The sequence below is a fragment of the Macaca nemestrina genome, chromosome 9, assembly GCF_043159975.1.
Source record: "Macaca nemestrina isolate mMacNem1 chromosome 9, mMacNem.hap1, whole genome shotgun sequence".
Taxonomy (NCBI): Eukaryota; Metazoa; Chordata; class Mammalia; order Primates; family Cercopithecidae; genus Macaca; species Macaca nemestrina.
This window is the reverse complement of record NC_092133.1, coordinates 16,474,915-16,495,454: the sequence shown is the minus strand read 5'-3', so window position 1 is coordinate 16,495,454 and position 20,540 is coordinate 16,474,915.

Genomic DNA, 20,540 nt, shown 5'->3' with positions numbered 1-20,540 from the left:
GATGCTGCCTACTCTTGCCCAGAACTGGCTGCACCTGCTCTTCTCTTGTTTCTGCCTTAACCCTTGGTTACCTTAATTCCCTATTCTCCTGCCTTATTAGCATGGAGTCACAAACTAACAAGGGCTAGAAAGTGGGCTTGACAGGGATACAGCAAAACTCCATGCCCTGGTTTCTACCATGGGCACAGCTGCCCCCTGTCCAGAGGTGTCCAGAGCGCAGGTGCCTGGTGGATGGGTCAAGCGGAAGGAAGTCAATGGCCAGTCCAGAAGCTTCTCCCAGAGCATCCCTTCATGTTGTGCTGACCGGGAAGTGGTGTTGTGCCCTGGTGGTCAAGACCTTTGCCTGTGGAGACAGGCTGCCTGGCCAGCCTCGATGCTGGGCAGGTTTCTTGACCGAGACGTAAGTGAAGTAGATAGTACCTACCTCAAAGGGTGGTTGTGAGGCCCACATGAGGTAATACATGTAAATCCTGTGGCATTGAGCCCAGCTGTGCAAGATCTTAAAAAACAAACAAACAAAAACAAGCCATCCCCATTATTATGTTTTTGTTTGTTTTTGAAACTGGGTCTCACTCTGTCACCAGGCTGGAGTGCAGTGGTGTGATCATGGCTTACTGCAGCCTTGTTCTCCTGGGCTCAGACGATCCTCCTGCCTCAGCCTCCTCAGTAGCTGGGACTAAAGGCATGCCTAGCTAATTTTTTAAATTTTTTGTAGAGACAGGGTCCCATTATGTTGCCCAGGCTGATCTAAAACTCCTGGGTGCAAGGGATCCTCCCACCTCAGCCTCCCTAGTAGCTGGGAATACAGGTGTGCACCACCATGTCTGGCTAATGTTTGTATTTTTTGTAGAGATGGAGGTCTCGTTATGTTGCCCAGGCTGGTCTTGAACTCCTGGGTTCAAGTGATCCTCTTGCCTCGGCCTTCCAAAGTGCTGAGATTACAGGTGTGAGCCACTGCACCTGGCCCCCATTACTGTTTAGGAGGCAGATAATGGGACGGCTTAGCTTTCTCCAGTACTCAGCTCATTGCCTGTGACGGGGGAAGAAGAGGTAAATTTCAAGGTAAGAACCTCAGGCCTGGTGTACTTAGGAGTGGTTCGCGAGATACTCTCAGTGTGGCCCCCACTGAGGCCCCAGTCTTTGGGAACAGGTAGTCTAGGCAGCCCCCACCCAGGTGGGGCATGCACAGCAACCAGCAGTCACCACATGTTGGATGGGAGACTTTCTTCTGCAGCTTTCGCCTCGATGCTCTGGGCGTGACTATCTTTCTTCCCCAGCCTGCGCTTGTCACGTTCTCCTGGCTTTCCAGGCACCACATTTGCCTGGTGCTCACTCTCATCTCCCTCACCTGCCCCTCCTTGTTGGCCCGTGTGTTCCACGGCTTATACCTTGGACACTCGGTCTCTTGCGTCTCCCTACCCAAATCTCATCTTGAATTGTAGCTCCCATAATTCCCACGTGCTGTAGCAGGGACCCAGTGGGAGATGATTGAATCATGGGGCCGGTTTCCCCCATACTGTTCTAGTGATAGCGAATAAGTCTCACAAGATCAGATGGTTTTATAAGGAGAAACCTGGCTGGGCACGGTGGCTCACACCTGTAATCCCAGCACTTTGGGAGGCCGAGGCGGGCAGATCATGAGGTCAGGATATTGAGACCATCCTGGCTAACACGGTGAAACCCTGTCTCTACTAAAAGTACAAAAAATTAGCCAGGCCTAGTGGCGGGTGCCTGTAGTCCCAGCTACTCAGGAGGCTGAGGCAGGAGAATGGTGTGAACCTGGGAGGCAGAGCTTGCAGTGAGCTGAGATCGCACCACTGCACTCCAGCCTGAGTGACAGAGTGAGATTCTGTCTCAAAAAAAAAAAAAAGGAGAAACCCCTTTCGCTTGGTTCTTATTCTCTGTCTTGCCTTCTGCCGTGATTGCGAGGCCTTCCCAGCCACTTAGACCTGTGAGTCCATTAAACATCTTTTTCTTTACAAATTACCCAGTCTCGGGTATGTCTTTATCAGCAGTGTGAAAATGGACGAATACATCTGTCTCCACACCCTCACCATGGTCTTATCACTCTGGTGGATAAAAAGGCTGCCTCCCTCCCTGAGTTCTCTCTAGAACTCTGGACTCCCAAATGCCTCCTGGGCACCTCTAACCCGACACATCGCAAACCGAGCGCCCTTCCTGCCATCTCTGTGAGTGGCAGCTCCAGCAGCCCCACCCGGACTGTCTCCCTTCAGCTTTCTCCTCCTGCTCTAACTTGAGGAGCACGTGTGCACCTGTAGCCCCGCAGTCGTTCCTGTACCTCCCAGAGATGCTGATGCAGCCAGTTTCAGGTGGTGGAGCTGGGCATTTGTTTATTTTAGAAGCTCCCAGGGGACTCTGCTTATGATTTCATTCATTGACTCATTCACAAGCCTTTGTTCAGCGACTAGTGCCAGGCACTAGAGTGTATCTCTAAGGAGTGACCCGATGCACAGGCCCCCGGTGGCTACTAATGCGTGTTTGCAGGATGACAGTGCAGCCAATCAAGGTGCTGACCCAGACCCCTCTCCCCGCAGACAGAGAGCCAATAAGACATACTGGATGAAGGCTGGCCAGGCTGAGCAGTGGCCCCTGTGTTCTCTGCCCCACCCAGCTCTCCAAAAGCCAGGCACATGCTGTGGCTGGCAGAGGGCTGGCTAGGGTCGAGTGGCCTGGGCAGATTGGTGGTTGCCATGGTGACTGATATGCATCTCCGTGCAGCAGAAAACTTTGAAGTTGACTTGGATGTGGGACAACAAAGGGCACTTCCATCTTGGATGCAAATTGTGGCTCCTTTTCATCCTCCCCGGCCCTTTACTCCTCTGCTTTTATTCTTGCCATTAGACCAGGGAATTAAAACCTTTCAAATGCTGTACATTCCAAACATAGGCAATTACAGACCCTGTCTCAGAGGCAAGTCCCTCCTTTAGTCTCTTCAAAAAGTAGTTGCATTTGTAGAAAAACAGAGATGACTGTGCAAAGGCCATCAGCATTGCCTGTGTGTCTCTTCCAACAAATATCATTTATCCAAAATATATATGTTGATCCAACAAATCTGTATCTGTCCAACAAATATTTATTGAGCATCTATTATGTGCCAGGACTGACTGAGGTGGATGCTGGGGATTTGGTGTGCTGTAAGACCAACCAGGTCTTTGCTCTCTTGTAGCGTATGGTCAGGACTGTCTCTCTGTGCCTCAGTTTCTCCAGTGTACAAGCCAGTGGAAGTAGCCCAGGCATTTTCATGTGGCATTTTCCGAAACCCATGTGCAGATCGGAGTCTCTTATCCCTGATTTGGTCTGAGTAGCTTTGCTTTGCTATGTTTTATATTTGGCTTCCTATAACGTTTTGTTTGAAAAAAGAAGTCCATAATTAAAGACAGAAAGGCGGGGGTAGAACTGAATACCACTGACCAAGGGTTCCCTAAAGTTTTTCCAGGTGGAATGTTCTGTGATGTTGCCAGCTGAGGGTCCTGTAGGTTCTCCGGGCTGTTAGGCCACAACACAGGGGCCGATAATGGGACCGGGTCAGTTGCATTTAGGATGTAAACCTGCTTGAGATGATTGACATCTGCCTTCACTTTAAATAATTCAACAAGAGAGCAAATACTGCCATGTTTCTCACTGAGGTGACCAAGGGCTTCATTTCCAAATGCATCTGCCTTCTCACGTTCTGGATCATACCTGGGCCTCAAGGCCCCACCATCACCCCTTCCTCCCAGAGCTCCTTCAGGACCAGCAGCCTTCAGGGACAGTGCCCTTTTCCGGGATGCCCCCGCCCCAGCTGCTCTTGATGCACCTGCTCTGTGATGACGTGGGGTCCTGGCCTCTCTCTCCAGCTGGGCTGCGTGTTCTTCAAGCGTGGTGCTTGTTGAAGGGATGTTAGGTGAGGTACCGGATGGTCTTCCTTACTCCCTGAATTGCAGGCGGGAGAGGCTAGTGGCAGCCCACCGGACCAACCCTCTGCCTCCTTTCCCTCCCTTCTCAGCATCCTCCCTCCTTCCTTCTCAACAGGTGACTGAGGGATACCAGGCTCTGATGACAAAGGCATCCTGACTCTTTTCCAAAAGCTGCATACACTGTCTGGGTGGGGAAACAAGAAGTGGGACCGTGCATTTTGTGGATGATCTTTGGTTTTGAAAGCTTCAGCAAAGCTCTTATTGACACAGGCAAATCAGACAACTGTCATGTGTGGCCTGCCATTGCTGCCTGGGCCTTCTCCAGGTCCCAGCTGTCACTGTCCCCTAGGCTGAGCCGTCTTGTGTTTGTTTCTTTGGGATGCACATTCTTTCTCTCCCTGAAGGCCAAATTCATGCAGAGAGCAAGGAAAGCTTTGGGGCTGCAGAGCAGCTTGTATCAAAACAGCCTGAGCTGTCTGAAGCCTCCCTCTGGTCGTCATGGGGCCCACACAGAGATCAGAGGCACCTTGGGAGCCAAGGCTGTGTCTTCCACTGCATTCCACAAGGCCCTTCAGGCCCTCTGTAACTCGCCCATCTAAGAGGTGAACGGCCCCCATTCTCCAGAATCATGGAGGAATCCCGGCTGACAGTGAGGACCACACACAGATGGCCTTCCAGGGGTCTGGACAGCTGGGCTCACTGCAAGGTGGCTGGTTGCTGGCCTTCTGAGGTGGGCAGCTACCGATGTCCCTGGCCTTCAAGTGGCGTGAAGATGCCAGCCCCATTTCGCTCAGAACCCGAGGCCTCAAAATTCCCTCTTTGCACCCCTCCTTTGAGTCCACTTCCATCGTCTTTGAGCCTGAGCTGTTTTGTCTGAGCTCTGTTTCTCCCTCTTCAGCTCCAACCCACCTACCCCTGCCAGGTGATGCAGCCCTCCATGGCTTTAATGTCCCACCCCCTACATGGAGGCCTCTGTCTTGCCCCCAGAGTATGGCGGAGCTCTGTGGACTTGAACGAGCGATTTTTCCAGCTCTAATTGCATGTTGATTAGTACCCAGTCCCCATGCAGTGTTAGCTCCACGAGGCAGGATGACTGATTGACTCACCACTGTGACCTCAGAGCCTAGCACAACTCCTGGCACATAATAGGTGATCAACAAAAATGAATGCATGAACAGCAGATGGCTCAAAATGAGCCTTAATTATGTGGTAGGACTACAGGATATAGAAGGCCTTCTAGAGCCCCCTGGTGCTGGGCTGGAAAGCTGAGCCTGGGTCTGATTCTGAAAGGACTCACCATTCACCTGGGTAAAGACCTGGGCAAGGTGGAGCCTGGAGGAGAGAGGAGATGAGTCAGAACAGCCTTCGCTCTGTGCTAGTCACTTTGCTATGGTCCTTACATCAAGGGAGGTGCTGTTATGATCCCCAGGACTGAGAGGTGAAGTGACTTGCCCGGAGTTCCCTGGTCAATAAGTGGTAAAACCAGAAAGGGATCCAAATGAGGAAGTTTTCCTCCAGAGCTTGGCTCTTACTTGACCACCCGTCACATGCACTGTGCAGTCTTCAGGTGACCCTTGGTTTTGGCTGCTGTCATACCAAGAAGGGGCTGAACACCTGTCTCCTTACAGTGGGCAATGGATATGTCTGTCATTGCCATGTTACTGTTGCCTCCTTTCAGAAATAAAGAAAAGTGTTCTTGGCCGGGTGTGCTGGCTCATGCCTGTAATCCCAGCACTTTGAGAGGCTGAGGCAAGCAGATTATCTGAGGTCAGGAGTTAAAGACCAGCCTGGCCAACATGGTGAAACCCCATCTCTACAAAAAGTATAAAAATTAGCCAAGTGTGGGGGCATGCACCTGTAATCCTAGCTACTCGGGAGGCTGAGGCAGGAGAATCGCTTGAACCTGGGAGGCAGAGGTTGCAGTGGGCCGAGATCGCGCCACTGCACTCCATTCTGGGTGACAGAGTGAGACTCCGTCTCAAAAAAAAAAAAAGGTTCTTGCTGGCTCAACTGCACATGCCACTGGGCCCTTGCCTGGCTAGAGTGTCAACCCCATATGGGCAGGGCCATGGCCTGCACTATCGCTGCCCATAGCGACAGGCACCAAGGCCAGCACATGGTAGGCCCTAAGTTAAGATTTGCTGATGGAGACTCAGCCTCCCTAGAAGTTAGAGGGACTGGAAATGCTCTTTCCCCACCTGTTGACATCCCCACCTGCTGCCTGGGGACCAGCAGGATCCTGCCATGAGTACAGGGATCAGAGGCCTAGGTTGGTTGGCACCCACCAACCCTACTCTGGCCAGGCTTTGAGGGTGTGTTGGAGCGGGCCTCCTGGCATCGTGCTGGTGTGAAATGGAGCGCTGGTGTGAAAAAGCATCTCTTCCCCTGCTCACTCCCTCAGCATTCTCTCCCCACTGTAGGTTTCAAACTAGCCAAAATGAAAGTGTGCCCTGGGGACCAGATCAATGTAAGTGTGCAATTGTTTTCTGTCCTCAACAGGATAAGGTGCTTGCACCTGAACATCAGTCAGTTATATCCCCAAGCACACTGTTTAGTGCAGCAGGCAGTTTTTTTGGTAGCAAGGCTTTCTTGATGAAGAATGCAGTGTGTTAACAATTGTTAAAGAAAAAGTTATTCTGACCCTTGTTCAAGCAGCAAGGAAGACTTTATTCTGGACTATGCTGATAGGTGTCAAGACTAGCACAATAGGGGAGCGAGATCAAGCTCAACTCAGAATACAGCAAAGACAGCTGGGGACTTCAGAATCTTGCTGAAGGCAGGTCAGGGAGATCAGATAACAAGAGTGGAGAGAGACTCTCAATAAGCTGACTTAGGAGAATTCTTGCTACAACTGAACTAGGGAGGCTGAAGACAGGGCCCCAGGGTGATACCTAGTCAGAAACAGGGCTCCCAGGGGCCAGTCTAAAGTTTGCTCAAAGAGAGTCTTTGCTAAGCTCTCTATCCCATCATGTGCCTAGAATGAGCAGCTGGCCAACTGGCCACTTTGAGGAGTGTTATGGTTCGAATGTCCAAAGTCATGCTGAAATTTAATTGCCATTTTGATGGTATTAAGAGGTGAAACCTTTAAGAAATGATTAGGTCTTGAGAGAGCTCCTCTCATGAATGGATTAATGCTGTTATCACAGGACTGGGTTGTTATCTGGGAGTCTGGCCTCCTTTTACATTGCCACATGTGCCTGCTCACCACGTGATGCCTTCCATCTTCAAACATGGAATGTCTCTTGCCAGATGCTGGGGCCATGATCTGGGACTTCCCAGCCTCCGTAACTGTGAGCTACCTAAACTTCTATTCTTGATAAATTATCCAGTCTGTGGTGTTGTTATAGCAGCAGAAAACGGACTAAGACGAGTAACACTGCTCTGAACAATCTCATCCTCATTTCTTTCTTCAAAAGTTTTCTTCCCTTGGTTTGCCTAGAGAAACTTCTAGAAGAATATTGGAAGCTGTTTAATTGGAGCAAGATTCAATGGACAATAGTAAAGAAAAACAAAGATTTCTGCCTGAGAATAACAAGACTGAATTAAAACCTTTTTTTTTTTTTTTTTAAGATCGAGTCTCATTATGTTGCTTAGGCTGGCTATGAAGTCCTGGGTTCAAGCAATCCTCCTGCCTCAGACTTCTGAGTATCTGGGACCACAGGCGCAGGCTACTACACCCAGCTAAGACTGAATTTTAAAAAGGAAGAAGAGTTATTTCCTAGGGAAACAAGGGTGTTCAGGACCAGGAGCTGAGCCTGTGAGGCACACTGGACATGCTCCCTGGGGGTTCTTTTGTACACCCTTGGCAGGTTATGGTGTTGGAGACATGACCGGGTGGGAGAGGAGAGACAAGAAGTGGACGGAGGAGAATTCTACATCTACAGTTTCTATTTACCCAGTGTTCTTCTAGAATCTTCAAGGCTATGCTGACCAAGACTCTGGCCAGGATGAACCCAAGGCAGGAACCACCCCTACAGCTGTGAGGCTCCCAGGGCTTCTCCATTCATTGTACCATGTGAGGCAGGAGGGGTGAGAGTCATCTCTTCAGTGGAGGAAACCCTGAAGCTCAGGGGATGAAGGGGGATGACCCTGGTCTTACAGCCAATGAAGGGAAGAAGGGATTCCAGCCAGCATTTCCCCAAACACCCCCAGCCACTGGGCTGTGCTGCTCTCTAGAAGAAAACAGTCATGAAATATGGGGAAACAGGTTTTTGAAATGGGCTCTATCCACAATGGAAAATTTCCCACTCTTCATCCAACTGTGCCACCACTGGGAATTTCCAAAGGTGATCATTGCATAGGTGTGAAAGATGTGATCATAGAGATTGTTCCCTGTGGCATTATTCATCATGGACAATGGCATTATTCATCATGGACAATAGCATTATTTATCAAACACAAACAAGGCAGATGTCCACTGAAAAAGAACAATTCGATAAAATCTTGTGCATTCACATGCTGAGCTCCTTTGAATGACTGAAAGCAAAGCTTAATTGCAATCTACATAGTTTTGTAGTAAGGCAATCATACAATAAAAGATATATATTTTTTAATTATTGGAATAGTTTGCCAGAAAAGGATATCATTATCAAAAGTAAACTCAATGAGCAATAATTGTGCACAGCTTCGTTTGTGTGCAAAGCCTTGTGCTTAGGTCTGTGGAGGGATCAACATTTAGTGACACCCAATCTTGTCCTCTGAGGATTCACATTTGGAGAGAGCCAGAACAGGGCTCTTCCTCTCACCTGGGAGAGGCAGCGCAAAGCCTTCTGGGGAAAAGCAAGGGTTCACGTGGGCTTGGGTTCAAGTTCTTAGGTAGGGGGAGATCAAGGTAAAAACCAAGGCCATACAGTGTACCAGTTGCAGGGATGTCGGTGTCTTCGGTCCGTTCAGGCTGCTGTAACAAAGCAGCATGGCCTGTGTGCCTGAGAAATGGCAGACATTGCTCACCTGCCTGGAGGCAGGAAGTCCAAGATTAGTACGCCAGGAGGGTCAGGTTCTGGTGAGAGCCCTCTTCTGGAGAGTAAATGGTTAGCTCCTCACTGTATCCTAACATGATGGAAAGAGGACTAGAGAGCTCTCTGGGGTCCCTTTAATAAGGGCATGAATCTCATTCATGAGGGCTCCACCCTCATGACCTGACTGCTCTTGAAGGCCCCACCTTCTAATACCATCACACTGGGGGTTAGGATTTTAACATACGAACAGGGGGAACTCAAATATTCAGTCCATTCAGTATAGAGGGTGCACGCAGGGGAGGAGAAGTCAGTGGTGGTGATGTTACTTGAATAAGGGTTTCTTCCCTCTCTTCCTTCCCTCCCTCTTTCCCTTCCTCCCTTCCTTCCTCCTTCCCTTCCTTCCTTCCTCGCTCCCTCCCTCTTTCCTTCCCTTCCTTCCTCCCTCCTTCCTTCCCTTCCTGCCCATCTTCCTCCCTCTCTCCCTCCTTCCCTTCTTCCTCCTTCCCTCTCTTCTTCCCTTCCTCCCTCCCTCCTTCTCCCCTTCCTTTTCTCCCTCTCTTCCCTCTTTCTCTCCTTCCCTTCCTCCCTCCCTCTCTCTCTCCTTCCTTTCCTATTTCCTTTCCTCTATCCTTCACTCCCTTCCTTCCTCCCTCTGTCTTTCCCTTCCTCACTCAGGAAGCCAAAGAACCTGGAGTCTGATGTCTAAAGGCAGGAGGAGAAAAGAAGCCTGCTCCAAAAGGGAGAGAGGAAGTAGAGAGAGTGAACCCCCTCCTCCACCTGCTTTTTTTTGAGACGGAGTCTCACTCTGTTCCCCAGGCTGGAGTGCAGTGGCATGATCAGAGCTCACTGCAGCCTCGACCTCCCAGGCTCAGGCCATCCTCCCACCTCAGCTTCCTGAGTAGATGGGGCTACAGGCGTGCACCACCATGCCAGGCTAATTTTTTATTATTATTATTATTATTATTATTATTATTATTATTATTATTATTTATAGAGACAAGGTCTCACTATATTGCCCAGGCTGGTCTTGAACTCCTGATCTCACAATCTTCTCCCCTCAGCTTCCCAAAGTGCTGGGATTATTTTACTTCTGGCTGGGCTCCCCCAGCCAGGGGCAGGAACAACATCCTAGGAAGACAATCTGTCTAAGCAAACACTCAGCATCAGGAATGAGCAGAGGTTGGGGCATGGGGGGATGGCCACAGGGAATGCTGGGGAAGGAGGGGACATAAATGATTCTATTATTGTAGCTTTAATGAGCAGAGACAGCATTCCCTTGTTGCATCATAAATTGCCTGGGTTTCATGGTCACCCAGTAATTAATGGTGGGGAAAAGGTTTTCCAAGCCCAGCCCCTCTAGGTGGAGGTCTTTGTCCCAGCTGGGCCCCAGCTGATTGAATGGTGGCCCCCACATTGAAGACAGGTCTTCCTCCCTCAGTCCACTGATTCACATGCTAATCTCCCTTGGAAACACCTCACAGACACCCAGTGCTCCATCAGCCATCCAGGCCTCCAGCCATGCAGTCAAGTCGACGTGTAAAATTAACCATCACAGAACCTGTGGCAAATAAAACTTCAAAAAAATCTGGGTGGGCATACGTTTACAACTGGGAAGTGAAAAATCTTCACCCTGGTAAAATCCCCCCTCCCTGTGATTTTTATTCCCTGGAGCTAATTCTTGTCAACACCATGGTGGGTTGAACAACTTCCATTCAGAACTGGTCTGTCAGCATTTGGCCCGGACACATGTATTACAGTCTTTTGAAGAAATTTATTTGTTTACCTAAATTGGATCATCCCAGACATGCTGTTCTGTGAGCTTTGGTTTCACTGAAGAATAATATGTCTTCCATATTTTCCCATGGTAAACACTGAGTTAATGTTCTCCAGTGGTCACGTGGTGTTCCACTGTTCAGGTGGATGTCGCTTAGCTTTGCAGGTCCCTGTGGGCAGGATTCTGGAGGTTTACCAGGTTTTTCCCATTGCAATTCTGAAGGCTACTCAGGAGGCTGAGGGAGGAGAATCACTTGCACCTGGGAGGCAGAAGTTGTAGTGAGCTGAGACTGCACCATCACACTCCAGCCTGGGCAACAGAGTGAGACTCCATTTCAAAAAAAAAAAAAATGACTTGATATTTGATATGGATTGACTCTATGTCCCCATCCAAATCTCATCTTGTAGCTCCCATAATTCCCCTGTGTTGTGGCACAGTCCTGCTGGGAGATAATTGGATCATGGGTGCAGGTCTTTCCCATGGTGTTCTTTTTTTTTTTTTTTTTTGAGACGGAGTCTCACGCTGTTGCCCAGGCTGGAGTGCAGTGGCGCGATCTCGGCTCACTGCAAGCTCCACCTCCTGGGTTCACGCCATTCTCCTGCCTCAGCCTCCTGAGTAGCTGGGACTACAGGCGCCCGCCACCGCGCCCGGCTAATTTTTTGTATTTTTAGTAGAGACGGGGTTTCACTGTGGTCTCGATCTCCTGACCTTGTGATCCGCCCGCCTCGGCCTCCCAAAGTGCTGGGATTACAGGCTTGAGCCACTGCGCCCAGCCTCCCATGGTGTTCTTGTGATAGTGAATAAGTCTCACAAGATCTGATGGTTTTAAAAATGGGAGTTTCCCTGCACAAGCTCTCTCTTTGCCTGCCACCATCCATGTAAGCTGTGACTTGCTCCGCCTTGCCTTCCACCATTATTGTGAGGCTTCCTCAGCTATGTCGAACTGTGAGTCCAATTAAACCTCTTTCTTTTGTAAATTGCCCAGCCTTGGGTATGTCTTTATCAGCAGCATGAAAACGGACTAATACAACATTCAAATATCTTAACTAGTTGTTGAAAGGTTTCTCACCCTGAAGTATTTTCTCCCATTCGGGGTGGGGATTGTCAAATGCCTGAAGTTGGAGGAGGCATTCAGTCCCTCCATGCTGCCTTTGAAAGAGATTCATGCTCTGCTTTGCCCATCTAGAACTTCAAAAGTGAGACCCAGGAAATCACCCTGTCAATCACATCTCAGGCCGCCTGTGAGAAAAGTGTAAACCAGAACCTTCCCAAAAGTCTCCTAGGAAAGAAAAAAACCTGTGTGTCTCTCTGTGTGTGTTTCCCTGTGGTATTCAAACAACAGTTTTGCAGGGATTCAATATCTTCTACATCAAGCCAACAGTCAATACAAATCCAATTGGATCTAATGACTGGATTTCTCTCCCCTCTCAGCAATGGTGACAGTGATTTCTCAGACGCCTTTTAGTTACAGACAAGTTTCTGAACAACATAATTAGGTTTGGGTCTTTGCAGCCTGCCCTATCAGACTATTGATTATCCACTAAAATCTTCTGCCCTGCGGATGTCTGGATGTGCAGTCGGCATGGCAAGTGGGCGAGGACAGCTTTGAGCAGGGGGGTGTGGGAGCCTCCACAGGGCTGTGTTCCGAGTCTGTGGTCCCTTCCAATGTCCTCTGCTGCGAAGGACCACCTGTGGGTGCCCACCTATCAGCCCCCACAGTGTCAGACATCATCTGCCCCCAAACCACCAAGGTCCAAGAAGCAGAGTTCCAATTCTCACCACCGTGCCCTTACACGTGTATGACCTTGGGCAAGGTGCTGTCCCTCTCTGGGTCTGCTTTTCTGTGTGTCAAAGGCAGCCACTAGACTTAATAGCCTCAAAGACCCCTTGCAGCATATAGTTGCTACCTGGTGCCATCTCACACAAATAGTTAATTTACAACTTTCTCTCAGCCACATTTTAAAAAGCACAAACAAACAAACAGATACAAAACCCAGATGAAATTAGTTTAGTTGAGCCCAGGAGGTCAAGGCTGCAGTGAGTTGTGATCATGCCACTGCATTCCAGTCTGGGCAACAGAGCTATTCCCTTTCTCTTAAAAAAAAAAAAAAAAAAAGAAGAAGAAGAAAGCCCAGATGAACCTACTGGAACGTGGGCACGGCAGAGGCCTGTAAATACTTTCTCAGGGCTTTATGTGTCCTTATAGGTCGAAGCCCAGGAAGGCTGTGATGACCATGTAAAGCTCAACATTTGCAGCAGTCAAAGGACTTGAGTTGGGCTCTGGGCTAGGAATAGGATTGGGAACGGTGGAGGGATGAGGCAAATAGCATGACTGGTAACTGTTTCTGGGGCATGGAGGGGCCGGTGTGATTCAAGCAGAGGTAGGAGTGAGGGGTGGGGTGGGGTGGGTTGTGGATGATATTGGGAGCCAGGCGGGAGAGTGTAGATGTGCAGTATCAGGGAGCGACCTTAGGCACCTGAACAGAGAAGGGGTTTGTTGGAAGAAAGTGGTGGTTCATGGAGATCTACAGAGTCACAGATAGACTGGAGGCAGCACATGCTGCCGGGTGGGGCAGAGAGGAGGCTTCTGGGGTAGGAGTTGGTGGCGGGGACAGGAGTGGGGATGAAGAGGGAACAGGAACCATTCAATAGAGAATTGGAGGGTGCCTGTGCCGTGCTGTGGGCCTTCAGCTTTGATGGCACAGCTGGGATCATGGGATGACATCTGGGCATTTTGCTTCTGGCTGGGCTCCCCAGGCTGGGGCAGGAACGACATCCTAGGAAAACGATCTGCCTAAGCAAAGACTCAGCATCAGGGATGAGCAGAGGTTGGGGCACGGGGGGATGGCCACAGGGAATGCTGGGGAAGGAGGGGACATAAATGATTCTATTGACGTTAATGAGCAGAGACAGCATTCCCTTGTTGCATCATAAATTGCCTGGGTTTCACGGTCACTCAGTAATTGACGGTGGGGAAGAGTTTTCCAAGCCAAACCAGGTAGGAAGAGGTGAGGGCTTGGATAGGTAGAAGAAAGGGAGTGGATGTTGCAGGTGGAGGAAGTTACTTAGGCAAAGGCATGGAAGCTGGCCTGAGCAACAGCAGATCACTGGACCCACAAGGAGACAGCCAGCGAGGGCCGAGCCTCCTGCGTAGTGGGTGCCTGATGGCATTGGTGAGTTGCCTGGGATGGTGAACTCACTTCATAAGTGATCAGGGAACTTGGATCAGCCACAGCATTTACTGAACTCTTACTCTGTGCCAGGCTCTGGGGACGCAGGGGTGAATAAGACACTGAAGCCCCTGACCTCACTGAGCTCCCAGGGAGAGGGACCCAGAAGCCCAACATTAATGACAGTCATATTAGTAACTTTGTGATTATGATGAGAAATACCAGGACTGGAAGGTTTTGGGATCTATCAATATGGCACAGAGGACATATGCTCTGGTGTCAGGGAAGGCTTCCCTGGGAAGAAATACCTTCCCATCCATTGACTTTCAACCTACCTGTGTTTTGACCTAGGATGTAAAGGCCAAGGGAGAATTAATGAGATGAAGGTAGAAGAGGAAAGGACATTTTGGGCAGTAGGAATGGCCTGAGCAAAGGCCCTGGGGTAGGAGGGAACATTGGGTATATGAGCAGATGAGAGGCTAGGAATGCAAACAAGATAATCAGATGAAAAGGGAGAAGAGCTCCCCAGACAGAAGGAACAGAGAGCAGAAAGGCCCTGAGGCAGAGTGCACTTACTGAAAAGAGCCCAGTGTAGCTGGGTGGGGAAACGGAGAGCAAGAGGGAAGGCCATGGGCAAGTGGTATAAGAGGAGGAGAGGAGCTCCCAGGCCAGTGCTTCTCAGGCTGGAATTCTGGGGCCCTGGAGATACACAAAGACATCTGAAGCCATGCAAGAGCCCAGAGAATCATAAGGGAATCTGATCTGAGATAGACAGCAAGGACAAATGTGGCAAATTAAGATGGAAAGAGTGGGCACGGCTAGACCAGGCGTGTCCCATTGGGCCACATGGAAAACTCTGGACATTATCCCAAGTGAGAGGCCATTGAAGAGTTTTAGACAAGGAAGTGGTGTGACCATGTTGGTTTTTTGCAGCTGTCTCTGGCTGGGGAGGAAGGTAGACTGTATGAGGCCTGGGGATGCTGGGAGCCGACATGGGGGTAGGAGTGGGAGGGGGGATTGCAATAGTCTAAATGAGAGTGGAGGATCAAGGCATGAAGCGAATGAAAACCTGCTCTTCACAGCCAGCTGGCTCCTCTGCAGCCTTCAATGACAGCAAATGTCCTCAGACAGGTTAGTGATTCTATTAAAGTAGCCAAACCTGGAGACCCTCATTTACAGATAATGCCACATGAAGCCAGTTAATTCAGTGATTGAATTATTAAGTTAGAGCATCTATGACCTAATGTCATTGGCAGTCAGGGAGGCATCCTTCAAGTAAATTGACATTTGCCTTCCCATTCCCTCTTAAAATCAGAAGAGTCGATTTGGTTAAATTTTATACAGAAAACGTTCTTTTGCAGCTGCCTACGCAGAAAACCTCAGAAATGCGTGAGAATGAAATACATTCTTTTTCTAATCATAGTCTCATCATTTACCTGTATGCTAAACAACTGACTGAGTTGGCGTCAAGTGAAAAACAACCCTCCACCTGAATGAGACAGATCTTGGAGGAGACTTTCCACGTACTCTTGAAAACAATGTGAAGTCTGCTGCTGTTTGGTGTAAATAAATACCAATTAAGCCAAGGTGGCCGCTGCTATTGTTTTGATCTTCTATGGCTGGTGATTTTTTTGTTCAGCTGTTCTATCAATTGTTGAGAAAGGGTGTTCAATTTCCCCACTTTGATTATAGAAATGTCTATTTCTCCCTTTCATTCTGTCCATTTTTGTTTCATAGATTTGGGGCCTTATCATTGGATGCATATGCATTACGACTTCTATATCTTCCTGTTGACTGACTCTTTTTCTCATAATGAAAGCACCTTTTTAAATCTCTGTTTCAAGTTTTGTTTTTGAAATCTATTTTATCTGAAATTAATACACTCACTTCAGCCTTCTTAGGCTTACAGTTTATATGCATTGTATTTTTTTCATTCATTTACTTTCAACTGATCTGTGTCTTTATATTTAAAGAGTGTCTCTTATAGACAACATAGAGTTGAGACTCTTTTTAAAATCATTTCTGACAATGACTTTCTTTTATTTGTAGTGTTTATTAATGTTTAACGTAATTTTTGATTTAGCTCGGTTTCCTCTATCATTTTCTTTTTGTTTTCTGCCTGACTCCTCTGGTTTTTGTTCATCTGTTCCTCCTTCCCCTTCTTTCAAAATGACTTGAATACTTTTTCTTAGAATGCATTTAGTTTTAATTTTTCTGTTAGCTGTTTAGCGATTCTTTGCATTATTTTTGACAGTGGTTGTCCTAGGATTCCATCATACATCCTTAACTTTTTACAGTCCATTTACAGTTAATCACAGGTCCTTCACATAAAGTATGGAGATATGGTCTCATTATAGCCCCAGAACCACCCCCATCCCTTAATAACAGTTGTTGTAAGTAATACATCTGCTTATGTCATGAATCCCTCAAGATGATGTTATAATTTTAATTTTAAACAGTTAAAGGTTTATAAAGGAAGTTAGAGGGAAAAGGCCAAAAACAAAACCACAAAACAAAAAAGAATCCATCCAAGAGTCTTTTGCCTTGAGCCAGACATAGCCCTTTTCCGATGTTTTGCCATTGTTTTCTGGGGAAGGAGGTTTCCATCTGCTATCACTGCCCTTCAGTCTGGCTTGAGACAGCACATAGCCCTGCCTGCTCCCCGGGAGGCATCTCCCTGCATGGCCTGTGTGTTCAGGCAGCCAACGCTACATTGAAAGTGTTTGCCTTTTCTAAGTGTCTATGGTGACAGCCACTTTATCACCAACACATCCTTTTGGCAGGGGTGGCAGTGGTGGGGTACCTTATGTACAGAGAGGTGAGTTGATCCTCTGCCCAGTTCTGAGCAGACTGTGGTGCCCGTTTCTTGGTTTCTTTTCACTTATTTCCACTTCATCCTAGATCCCCACTCCTGGCCCCCTCCCGGAGAAGGGGATCCACTTCCAATGTGCTTGATTCATACCCTTGGATGGGAATGAAGCCTCCAAAAATGTAATGGTGTCCATGTGCTTGTCATGTACCCACTTGAAATTATGCTATAGAACTTACTCTCCTCCTCCTCCCAGGACCCAAGGCCTCCTAAAATCTGCCTGTGGAGACGTGTGCAATGCAGTGCACGGCTTCCATGGCTCCATGGTACTCTACAGTCACGTCCTCCACATTTCACCTACATCTTCCCTAGTGAGGGAAACCCAGGTTGCCTCAATTCCCCACTGCTGCACACAACATGGCAATGACCATCCTTGTCCATGCCCCTTAGGTTCTGAGTAGGGATTTCTCAGAGACGAACAGGATAGAGAGAGACAGAGAGAGAGAGAGAGAGAGAGAGAGACTACAGCCTACCTTCAGGTCCCTGTTCTGGGCCCTCTCACTTCCTACTGTCCAGCCACAGCGTGGGGAGCAGCCAGACCCTCCCTTAAGCCACGTGGTAATCCTCCCACTAGCACCTTGTCTTTGCTCTCCTAGGAGGAGATTGGCAAGGAGCTCTTGAGGGTCTTGCCCAAAAGACACTTGCTCTATCCAGTCTGAAGATGACGCAAACAAATCATGTCTAGATGGAGCCCTCCTAGGAAAGTTCAGTTGAAGCTGCTAGCCCTGGAGATTCAGGGGACTGAGATACAGGCCATGGGAGACACCTGGGGCTATGTACAAATGGGATGGAATTTCCCACAAAGCGCAGTGGTAACTGTCTCAGCGACTTCCCTGGTGTGCCCTGAAACCTACAATGTATCCTACATTTACCCAGGCTCTTCCTGGGAGCAGCTCTTTGTGCAGGGGCTCTTCTGTGGGTAGCCTCTGGGGGGCTTTTACATCTGGCTTCTTGGTTTGAACAGAAGATGGCAGAGAGAGCACTCTGGATCAGAGGGTGGGCACTTACTTAATTCCACCAAAAAGTTCCTGATTGCTCTCCAGAAAGGCTGTACCAGTCCCCATGCACCCCAAGAAAGTACCCTTGTTTCCCTATATTTTCACCAACAAATGGCCTCACCCAACTTCCTATTGTTGCCAGTGCTCCGGGTATAGGGCTGCATCTCGACCTCATTTTAATAGGCATTTCTCTGATTACTAGTGTGTGAGTGTCTCTTCATGAGCTTGGTAGCTATTTGGGCTCCCCGTTCTGTGACCTATCTGTTCCAATCCTGTGCCAGCTTGCTGGCTCCTGCCTGGCTACTCTACTCTCCCTTCCTTCCCTGTCGGTGTGATAATAGTACGCCAGGTTGGGCTAGCCTAGGAACCATTGAGTCTCTTGGGATGGCCTTGTTCGTTTCTGCTCTGACCCATTATTTGCATGTCACAGCTTAATGCCCAGGAGTTGAGGGTATCGTCCTTGTTTCCAAGTTCTCTGGTGGGGGAGCACCTGAGGATTTTTCCCCCAGGAAACACCTACACCTTCCCTGTATCCAGCACTTCCCATTTTCCAGTAACAGAGAACACCTAATGGATGTCAGGTACTAGGCAAGGCCCATCCCACTTTCTCTCTATAACTACGCTGGGAGGGAGGGACTGTTAACCTGCTGGAGAGACAGATAAGAAACTGAGATGTGTAAAAGTCAAGCAGCATGACCAAGGTCATGTAACTTGTAAGGGACCCCCACTAGGATGCTGTCTACAGCTTAAACTCCTGTTAGTGTATCTCCAGTAATGTCTATTTCAAATAACTGCTATGTCCCAGGTGGCTACTTCATAAATAGAATTTAGAAATTATCATTCCCAAATATTGAAATGTAATGAAAAAGTCAATCCTGGTACCACCTTTGTACCTCCTCAGTCTCCAGTGTCTAAAAAAGGTGCAAGTGAGTGGAGGGAGAGGAGGGAGAGTTACTTCCCTCTCTAGAGGGAAGTAACTCTAGAGGAAGAAATGCTTCTTTGAGGGTTACTCAAAGGAGGAAGTGAAGTAAAAAGAAGTAACACCTTCATGAGGGTTTGTAAGGGAGGGGCCTGTCTCATGCTGGACCGCATGCTTTCCTCCAGGAAGCGATGCTGGGACTGAGAGAGGAAATAACTAGAAAAGAAGAGGAAGAGGAAGGAAAATGTGCAAAGACCCTGCGGCAGAGAAATGCTGAGAGGAACCACTGTGGCCAGAGGGGGAAGGCAAGGGCTGAGAAGTATCAGAAGTGGCTGTGGAGGCTCTTCAGCCTGGAATGGCAGGATACTGAGTGTATATGAAGATGTCCCAAGCTTTTGAGACCCTCAGTTTTCATGTCTTCCATTTTAAAGCTCATCTGGCTGAGATGGACCTGCGTGGGGACATGCACATGCTCCTGCATGGCCTCCCCTCTCCACAGTCTCCCATCTTCCCCTGGGCAAAGAAAGGCTCCCTTCCTGTCTAACCTGAGTCTGACCCCCTTCCTATATACAGTGTCCTGAGGCACAAAAACATCCTTGGCACCAAACAGAGACTTTTGGTGTCTCTTTCATCAAGGCTCCAAAAATCCCCTCCCTATGCGTCTCTTAAGTAATGTACTTTTAATACAATTTTCATTTTTATGTTTAATAATTATTTATCAAAATGCATATTTGTGTATGATGTCTTGATCATTTAAATACCATTAATCATTGGTATAATCAGATAATCCTAAAGAGAATTTTAGGGCCTTATGGCCATAAGAAAATATTTATTTATTTATTTATTTATTTATTTTTGAGGTAGGGTCTTGCTTTGTTGCCCAGGCTAGAGTGCAGTGGTGTGATCATGGCTTACTGCAGCCTTGACTTCCTGGGCTCAAGTGGTCCTCCCAACCCAGCCTTCCAAGTAACTGGGACCACAGTTGTGTACCCACGCTCGACTAATTCTTAATTTTTTTTGTAGAGGGTCTCACTATCTTGCCCAGGTTGGTCTCGAACGCCTGGCCTCAAGAGATCCTCCCACCTCAGCCTCCCAAAATGCTGGGATTACAGGCATGAGTCACTGTGCCTACACTTTTTTTTATAGTTTCAACTTTTGTTTGGGGATTCAGTGGGTACATGTGCAGGGTTGTTACATGGGTGTATTGAGTGATGCTGAGGTTTGGGGTATGATCGATCCTGTACCCCTGGTAGTGAGCATAGTACCCAAGAGTTAGTTTTTCAACCTTTTCTCCCCTCCCTCCCTCTCCCCTTTAGTAGTCTTCAGTGTCTATTGTTGCCATATTTATGTCCATATGTAGAAAATTTTGAAAAGCTAATGCATAGTCACATATTTGTCGTAGTTCACATAATAGATAATGTGATGAATACAGAATTTAAACGATAAAAGCATTACAGTAGGATAAAAATATGCTGGAAACAGAATGGAAACATACTTTAAAGGGGTAAAGGACACAATGTAAATATTTTGACTATTAAAGGGATGCTTGTTTATATTTTTAAGTATAACATGGCGCTTTTGTGTTCTTATATAAATTCCTTTGGGTATATTTAAAAGAGAGATATAATAGTTTTATATATAAAGGTCAATAAATACAATATGCCCTATTTAAATATATGATTAAAAAACTCATTGTAGATGCCAACTTGAAAATGTATAAGGCAAACATATTGTTAAACATTTTTTAGAGGGTTTCAACAAAAAGTCTGAAGACCCTGTTATAGGCCATACTGTTCTAGGGGTGTTGGCAGTGATCGGGAGGTGGGAATGCCAGGCTGGCATTGTCCTTGGAGCCATCTACATCCAGCTGTCTGGGCTGGAGTTTGGTGTGGCTTCCAGTGTTCACTGCTATGATGCTGCTATCAGCTCAGAATG